General features: G+C 44.5%; 1 non-coding gene across 1 annotated transcript; it reads left to right on the top strand.

Moving 5' to 3' along the window:
* The first annotated feature begins 1683 nt into the window (after positions 1-1683).
* Positions 1684-1792, top strand: LOC120684141. The gene has a single exon (XR_005679122.1). It is a non-coding gene; the product is annotated as a small nucleolar RNA R71 (small nucleolar RNA).
* Positions 1793-9651: the final 7859 nt, after the last annotated feature.

Below are 9651 nucleotides of genomic sequence, written 5' to 3'. Positions count from 1 at the left end.
ACCTTCGGCAAGGGCTCGCCGTTTTGAGTTTGATGAGCGGAACGGTTCTCCTACTTTACTTACCATTGTTCGCCTCATCCTGGAGAAGTGGATGACGACGAACTCTCAACCTTATGCCACACATTTTTTTACTGTCTTCTTTTGGACTGTGTGGTCGTTGGTTCCTTAGGCTGAGGTTCTAGTGAACCCCAAAGCGGGCTCCCATCATGAGCCTGCTGGATCACAAATCTCTGCTATTTCCTGTAGAGAAATTTAAAGAATATGTTGTCAACCCCGATGCGGAATTGTATTTCTCCAGCTCCGACATCGATTCTTGCCCTGACGTCATTTAGGAAGGGTCATCCAAGAATGAGATCTAAGCCTAGGTCCCCCTCCATGTCGAGGTTCTTGATTTGTACATATATGTTTTCAACTATCCCCTCGGGATGTCAAACTGTGGAATCTGCAAGCTGTATGAGCATACGGGTCTGGGAAAGAGCAGGATATTGCAATTGTTCAAAGATTACCTTGTGCATGATGTTTATGCTTGACCCAAGGTCACAGAGGGCCCGTTTGTAGAATTGATCGAAGATGGAGCAGCTAATCATGGGCACCCCTGGATCTCCATGTAGTTTTGCTGTCAGTCCTCCCCTCGCATTCATCCTTGGGTGTGTGGTTCTTCCTGCATGATTAGTACGTGGTGCACGCCGGAAGGAACTACCCCATCTAGTGGTCACCATGTTTGCAGTTTCAATGGGAGATTCGGATTGCCTCGGAATCTTCCCGGACTCAGCAGCAGGAATCGTAGTAGTGATTTGAGCCAGTTGTGTTTATATCATTTTATTGAAACTTAGTTGATTTTGAAGAGCAGAAGAAAGAGTTTCAACTTTTGCATTTATATTTTTCAAAACTTTGTCATTGCCAGCATGCTTTTTGTTTAAAGATTCATTAATTTTGGCTTGGCCAAAGACAAGGTCTCTCAAGGAGGGTTAGTTCGAATTGAAACTTGAATTGAAATTTGAGTTAAAATTATTACCTCCTCCTTGGAACGGTGGGCGTGCTTGACCCCACCCTTGGCCTCCTTGTGGACGGAACCCGTTGTTGTTGTTGTTGTTGTTGTTGTTGTTGTTGTTGTTGTTGTTGTTGTTGTTGTTGTTGTTGTTGTTGTTGTTGTTGTTGTTGTTGTTGTTGTTGTTGTTGTTGTTGTTGTTGTTGTTGTTGTTGTTGTTGTTGTTGTTGTTGTTGTTGTTGTTGTTGTTGTTGTTGTTGTTGTTGTTGTTGTTGTTGTTGTTGTTGTTGTTGTTGTTGTTGTTGTTGTTGTTGTTGTTGTATGCGGCATCTTCACGGGTCTCGAAGCAGTCATTCCCCGAGTGCCCACCGTCACCACAAACTTCGCACGCTGAGTACGAGCTCATGGCATGGATGAGAACGAACATTTGTTTGTTCCCTTCATCGAGTTTCTTCAGTGGGAGGTCCAGCTTGGTGGCGAGCATGTCCGTTTCTTTGACGGTATGCATTCCGCCTTTGGTTCGGGGCTGGGAACGCTCCTCGTTCCAGCCCTGATTGTAGCCCATCTTATCAATTAAGGCCGTAGCCTTGGCAATTGTCAAGTTCAGATAGGCTCCTCCAGCAGCAGCATCCAAGTGGGCTCTTGATGTGGTCGCTAGCCAGTTGTAGAAGCTTTGGAGCACGAGCCACTCGTCCATCCCATGATGAGGATAGGCAAGTATGTACTCTTGGAGTCTCTCCTAAGCTTCTGGAATGGATTCCATCCCCGTTTGCTGGAAACTTGATAGTCTTCGATGTTGGGCATTTGTTTTGCCCAACGGGAAGAACTTGGCGAGGCACGCCGTGGAACATTTGTCCCACATACTGACGGCTTCCTTATTTTGATAAAACCACTATTTCGCCTTCCCCAGGAGGGAGAAAGGAAACAGACGGAGCCTGATGGCGTCAGTCGTAACGTCTCGTATGGTTCTGGTCTTGCAGAGCTCCAGAAAGTTCTAGAGATGGGCGCTGGCGTCCTCGTTGGGCTAGCCACAGAATGGGCTATCCTGCACCATGTTAATGAGGCTGGACTTCAGCTCGAAGTTCACGTCCCCAACATCAACATTGGGTCCAATCGCCACATTGGTGGATAAGGGGACGGAGAAGTCGCAGAGAGTCTTCTCAGCCATGGGTTCGGTTGTTGTTGTTGGTGCTTGAAGAGCAGATTCGCTTGTCGACAACGAGACTTGAGGAGGGACGACGCGAGGTCGGACTTTTCTCACGAGCTTCTCGGGATTTTCAACAAAGTTTGTCGGCAAGGAGAAACCAGACATACACTACCCTATTTTCATCCAATCAGGAGAAAACAAAAAGCACATTAGCCTATATAAGCAGTAGCTACCTCTTATTCATATTGCCATGTTTATGAATTAGTAAAATCTTTACACCAGTGCCATCCCCGACAACGGTGCCAGAAATGATTGTTGGCAGTTCTTAACATCGTTACTAGAAGGGTTAGTTCCCAGCAACGGCGCCAGAAATGCCGGTGGGCATTCCATAGCATAATCACTATGAACAGGTTAGGTTCATAGCAATGAAGCCATGAAACGCCATGCGGTATGTCTTAACGATTACAGAAGGATCCGTAAGCGCACGGATATACCGTTGTAGCATTTCACTCGGAAGTATTCAGGGTATCATTATTTATATTTTCCCAAGGGATGGCGTGGTGTGTAAAGATGTTTACTAGATACATAACCATAACAGAATGAGTTAAGGTGCAGACTGCTGATTATACAGGGGTAAGTGATAATAAAGATAATCAGGGGTAATGTGAGACACACAGATCAGCCAATTCTCATGAATAAAGAAATAAATGAATACACCTAAGGTTAGCCGGAGCGTAGGCAAACAAGATCCTAGTATACTATTCATGTTAGCAGAGAAGTTATGTTAGCCACATGCATAGAGCTGCAGGTACTGGGAAATTAGAGACATCAGGGGAGAATGACCCGCACTAGAGAACATCCAGTCCTGTTTCATCTTTGCATGAACTCCTACACGACACCCGAATGTCGGGGAATACGCTAACCGAGAAGCAGCGTCCCGATGGAGCTGCCACCACCTGCGGTGTACCCCAGTCAAACCGTGGAGCACCGTCATATCCGAGGGATCCCGCATACCCGGGCCCAATGCCCGCATATGAGGTCACTACCCTAGCGCCACTGGGTCCCCCACCCTTCGGTTGGATAGGTAAGACGCTATGGCAAGCCCGAAAACACAATGAACCGATATCCTTACCCAGATCATCTGGTCTAAGCAAGCAACTAAAACAACTTGATGAATAACTGATCATGGCAAAACAAGCTAAGAACATAGCAAGATAACCATGAAAAAACTTTGTATCAATAGCATAACGATAGTCGGAATACAAAGCCATACCGGAGGCCAAGGATTGCTCACCAACCCCAAGACGACTGGATTCGCTAAGGAAATGAAGTACTAGCCTAGCTCCACTACCCTAAGGAGTACAAGTCACAAGACGGTGTGAGAGAGAGGCTTCCAAGTGGTGTGTGTTGAGTGGGAGAGGAGATGCCCCTTTTATAGCTTGGAGAGGTCGGTTCCCGCCATCTCCTCACATCGAAATGTGCCAAACTGACTTCTAGAGGATAAGATTGAACTTCTCGCCAAAAAGCACCTAGACAGTTGCTTGTCCATGTTCAGCCAAACCTGTGGTTCGACCGGCCCCACCTCGGTGCCTCTGGCCACCGCCTTCCTCTGGGTGACCACTTGGTTCGTCCTTGTGTCAGGTTGTCGGTGCTGGGGTCTGGTTGGTCGGTATGGTCTGTCAAGTGGGCCTCTTTTGGTTGTGTTACGCAAGATGCGATCTTCTGTGACTTCTTCTGCGTATTCTTCGTGTTTTCTTCTTATTCCGGACTTGTGCTCCTGAAAATATAAGTTCTCCAAAACAACTCTGGAGCTAGGTTAGTGATACAAATATGTGAGTAAGAGGCATGATCTCCCTTCTCTTGAGAGTATAGTTGATGGTCAGATTTTGCACTTAAGGACCGTCAACAGTAGGGTAGATCCTCTGTATGGGTCACAACCCGCGAGTAGTCGAGTAGTTCCATGGGCTGAAAGCCTCTCGAGACTTAGTTCAGAGTTATGATGTGGCAATGAAGATCAGATCCATATTGTAATCTATGGATGATTCGGTGCCTTTATCTGAATGTAAGTAGGTGTCGAAAACGGGAGCCCCCAGCTAACGGTGGCGTCTTCGTCCTCGATGTAGAGTTGTTGATCCAAGTCTCCCTCCAATGTGGAGTAGATGGATTTGAGCATGTTCTGGTAAACAGAGGATGGATTGCATAACCCAAAGGTTGGTTGAACGCAATGGATCTCAGGTTGGCTGGAACCCGATCTAAGATTGATCAGAGAGCGAGTGAAACTCGCGTTGAAAATGAGTTTTCCTTGATCTCCTTGGCGAGGTCAGGGAGCAGGATCTCATTGAGATTGTCAGCCTGGTTGCCGATGATGTTGCTCCTTCTCGCCGAAGATGCCTCGGGCTCCCTGGAGTTGGCTAGGTGGCTATCAAAACCACCTGAGCTATTGACAACGTAGACCCAGGGGTCGAAAATGGAGGTGGTGCCTTGAGCAAGCGTCGTGCAGTTGAAGCTAAAGTTGGCCATCCAATTCGCCGGATTGATACCCCAAGGTGGTAGGTTTGTAGGAGGGGTTTTGCCAAGGTCTGAAACCAATTGTGCAAGGAACACAAAGCTTTAGATAGGTTCGGGCCGTGAGATGCGACCCTAGTCCTGTGTGGTTATTTGTATTGCCTTAGATAAGTTATAGTTTTTGATATTTCGAGGGAATCCATACCTACCCTTATATAGTCTGAGGGGACAGGGTTATATGGAAATCCTAGTCGAATGTTATACAAGGAGTCATTCCCAATGTCTATTGGGTAGTTTCCTTCTATTCGACTGGTTCTACTCCTATACGTGTAGCTACAATAGGATAAAGTACATGCTATATGCTATCCCTTATCTAGAATATTTCACGCTTGTGAGCAGTCCCGCTGCAACGGGTCTGACAGGAACCAGCAGCCCCCAAAAGAGAGGGCCAAGGGGTATAAATACCCGAACTTCCTAAAACTATCCATTTGAACTGTCAGTACAGACCGCTCAGATCGGTCCCCCTGATCGGTCAGACCGACCTGGCCAAAACTAGCCGTTAGCCCTGGGATCGATCCGACCGGTCTAGACCGGTCAGGACCAGGCACCAGAAGTTAACCCAAGGACCGGTCAGACCGACCCCCCCCCTGACCGGTTTGATCGGCTAGGGCCAGAGGAGCCCAAACCCAAGTTAAAAGCATTTACTTGGTCCACCAAACTAACACTTGATCATCCAAGTAGCTTAGAGTTAGTTCACAAGGGTTTTCTCTCAAGATCCTCACTTCGGTGACCTATGAGCACTTTTGACCATATCAATCAACTAATGTTGAGTCCCTCTTGATAGTACGATATTCCTATACTCAAGATTAAATATAAATCACTATTCAACAAATTGAGCTCTGAAAACCTTCAGTTTGGCCATACTTTTGACTTTACAGCCTTGGGACTTCAATATTGTGTCTTCTTCTCTTGAGCAAATCCATACTTGAGCTAGTGACTTACAGTTCCCATCACATCTGCAAATCTGTCCTTGGAATCTTAAGTCACTCCAAAATATATTTGATGCATTTGCATTGCTTCTCCCAACAAGGTTTACATATGGTACTTCAAACACCTCATGAATACTAGCCACTTCACCCTAGCAATTCGCATCATGATAGGTTATTGCTTCACCAAAACTTTCTTAGTCTCTCGTACTAGTCATCTCGGTTGGTTTCTTCACCACTTATCTTCACCTCATTGAAATAATCTTTGCACATGAACAATGAATTCCACTTGTCACATTCTCATATCATTATATCTTTGTCTTGCGTTGTAATCATGAACCTTTGATCCTTTAGACAAAGTACTCTTTATTATGCCAAGCCATAATTAGAAACCACGATTGATCATTGTGTGAACCCTTGTTTCTATTTTCATTCACAATATGCTTGACTTTCAACAATATTTCCCTTTCATTTGATTCTTCTTTACATGAGCCAATGATAACAATTCTTTTACAAATGAATCCTTGCTCATGATATCTACAACAAAAACATAATCATTTAATCATGTTGTCATTCAATTTATCAAAACCCATTAGGGGCATAGATGCACTTTCAGTTTTAGTTTAACAACATTATTTTGTCAAGTTTCATGTTTTCGAAATTAGATAAAGTATTAGTCTGATTAATTTCTATTTGTACTAGTCTTTTATTACTAAAAGCTATTTAGAGCTATACCATGATCTTTCATAAATATATGTTTAATATGATTAATACAAACACATATGTGCTTTTAATATAACTTGTTTAGTTCAACATGAAACATGAAGTTATCCAATTAGATGTTCTCTCATGTTTTATTTTCGAAAGTGAAGTATTTACTTGGTGTAATTTATATATAAATGTTCGCAAATAAAACTAATCAAGCTTTAACCCATCTTTTCAAATGAAAGTTTAATTTTAATTAACTCCAATATTTATCTAAAATATTTGTTATATGTATTTTTAATTAAATATATGAAAAATATAGTTTTTTTCTTTAATAATATAAATGTCCGGGTAGATGTGTTTTTTCAACCATAGCCCCAATTTTAGAGTTCTTGCGCTCTTGTAATCGTAGTAACAAGCCTATCATTCACACTACCTACAATATATGTGTACCATTGTTCGGCCTTCCCTATAAGTGAGAATGAGAACAATTTCCACTTGAGGGTATCTTGTGTCATGGCTGCAATGGCAAAATGAATACTGCCACTCGAAATCCAACAGATAGTGGTATGGGTTTTCACTTTGTAACCTAGAGAAGGAAGGTTTCCGAACCCGAGTGATAAGATCGGGAAAGAATTCACAACCAGATGTGAAGATTATTCGTGTAGGCGGTGGTGGCTCTAAGAACTCCTCCATTGGATTAAAGGGTTGTGGAAAGGATAGTTGCTCCATGATAGCAGGGGTATAGGTAGAATAAAAGAAAATACAAAATATACGAGGATGGCTAGGTAAGAAGAAAGATATAGCAACCGTTCCCAGCAACAGCGTCAGAAAGCTTGTTGGGTATTTTTGTAGTAGCGAATAAATCTGCAAGTGCACGAATACCGTTGTAGCTTTCACATCAGAGTGTTTCAAGGGATATCGAATCTAAGGGAATGTGTGTGCACTAATTTCTATTCTAGTTGATCCAAGGACACGCCAAGATAGGTGGTAAGGGCAGAGAGGATTCCTAAGATAGCACTATAGATGAGTTAAAGGTCGATCTCTTAGGCACAATACTCGCTTTGGGTAGCGGCTTACATCTGGTCTGCCACGAGACTTTGGCCAGCTCTACATAATATCCAAACATGGAGGACTACAAAGGACCAATAGGGTTTTCACCACCTACGGACTACCTTTAACAAATCATGGGATATAAGGCAAATGAAGTATAACCCCTAGCCTAGACACCACATCTACGCTATTGATTACTATTGCAGTCTGACTACATCTGATATCCCATAGCAAACTACAACGTTCTATATAAATACGAACCAACGAACCCGCGAGTAAGAAAACTGATTTTACTCAACTATAAGTATTACTAGCATATACAATACCAAGTAAAATACTAGAGATAGGAACCACAAATGCTTACTGAGTACTAAAGAAATTAGCAGCATCCAATGACGTACAAGTTGGGAGAAGAGTGCTGACACCCCGACACCTCTCCAAAACTACCCCCTCACTCTCTTCCTGCTCTAAGGCACTAACTAGGTAGCACCTAGCCTGCAATGAAGCCCTAAGCTTTACTTGAAAAGTGTTGATCACTTGGTGGTGTGTCCTCATTTGAGCCTCCCCCTCTCATATTTATAGATGGGGGCCATGGAGTGCTCGGGCGAGGATGGAAGCTCCGACACTTGAAATTGATGTTGGGAGCCAATCGGGAAGCTGCATGGTGGAAGATCTAAGGTGGTGGAGCTGAACCCGGTTTGGCCGAACAAGGTGTTTGGCCGACCTGGGCTAGGCTCCGATCGGGTTCATCTTCCACTGCTTGACTGAACAGTGGGCCCTTAGGTTGGTTATGCACGCGAGGTCGGACCCTTCTCACGAGCTTCTCGGGATTTTCAACGAAGTTTGTCGGCAAGGAGAAACTAGACATACATTATCATGTTTTCATCCAATTAGGAGAAAACAAAAAGATAAACACATTAGCCTGCATAAGTAGCAGCTAGCTCTTACTTATATTGCTAGGTTTATGTGCTTAGTAAAATCTTTATACCTAGTGCCATCCCCGGCAACGGCGCCAGAAATGTTTGTTGACATTTCTTAGCGCAATCACTAGGAACGGGGGTGTCCCTAGCAATGGCGCCAGAAATGCCATGTTGATATGTCTTAACGTTTATAGAAAGATCCACAAATGCACGGATATACTGTTGTAGCATTTCACCCTGAAGTATTCAGGGTATCATTATTTATATTTTTCCAAGGGATGGCGAGATTGTGTAAAGATGTTTACTAGTTACATAACCATGACTCTATGAAATAAGGTGCAGACTACTGATTATACAGGGGTAAGTGATCAATAAAGGATAATCAGGGGTAATGTGACACACAGAACAGCCAACTCTCATGAATAAAGAATAAACAAGCACACCTAAGGTTAGTGGGAGCATAGGCACAGATCCTAGTATACTATTCATGTTAGCTGATAAGTTATGTTAGCCACATGCTTAGAGCTGCAGGTGCCAGGAAATTAGGGACATCGGGGAGAATGACCCGCACTGGAGAACGTCCAGTCCCGTTTCATCTTTGCATGAACTCCTACACGATACCCGAACGTCGGGGAGTACGCTAACCGAGAAGCAGCTTCCCGGCGGACCAACAGGGCTGTCACCACCTGCGGTCTACCCCAGTCAAACCGTGGAGCACCGTCATATCCGAGGAATCCCGCATACCCAGGCACCATGCCCGCATATGAGGTCACTACCTTAGCACCCCCGGGTCCCCCACCCTTCGGATGGACAGGTAAGATGCTAAGGTAAGCCCGAAAGCACAACGAACCGATATCCTTACCCAGATCATCTGGTCTAAGCAAGCAACTAGTATAACTTGATAAAGCACAGATCAAGGCTAAGCATACTAAGAACATAGCAAGATAACCAAGAACGAACTCAGAATGAATAGCATAATGAATGTCGGAATACAAAGCCATACCAGAGGCCGAGGATTGCTCGCGCGACCCAGAGGATGACTGGATTCACTAAAGAGATGAAGTACTAGCCTAGATCCACTACCCTAAGGAGTACAAGTCACTAGAGAGTGTGAGAGAGGGGCCTTCAAGTGGTGTGTGTGGTGAGTGGTATGAGAGGCCCCTTATATAGCTTGTGGAGGTCAGTTCCCGCCATCTTCATACATGGAAACATGCCAAACCGCCATCAGGAGGATCAGAATCGCCTTCCCGCCAAAATGCACCTGGACGGGTTTTAGGGGGGGTTCGGCCGAACCCCTGGTTCGGCTGGCCCCACCTTGCCGCCTCTGGCACCGTCCTTCTCTGGTAC

Source organism: Panicum virgatum, chromosome 7N (genome assembly GCF_016808335.1).
Source record: "Panicum virgatum strain AP13 chromosome 7N, P.virgatum_v5, whole genome shotgun sequence".
In the NCBI taxonomy this organism is placed as follows: domain Eukaryota; kingdom Viridiplantae; phylum Streptophyta; class Magnoliopsida; order Poales; family Poaceae; genus Panicum; species Panicum virgatum.
This window is presented reverse-complemented; position numbering and strand designations above follow the sequence as displayed.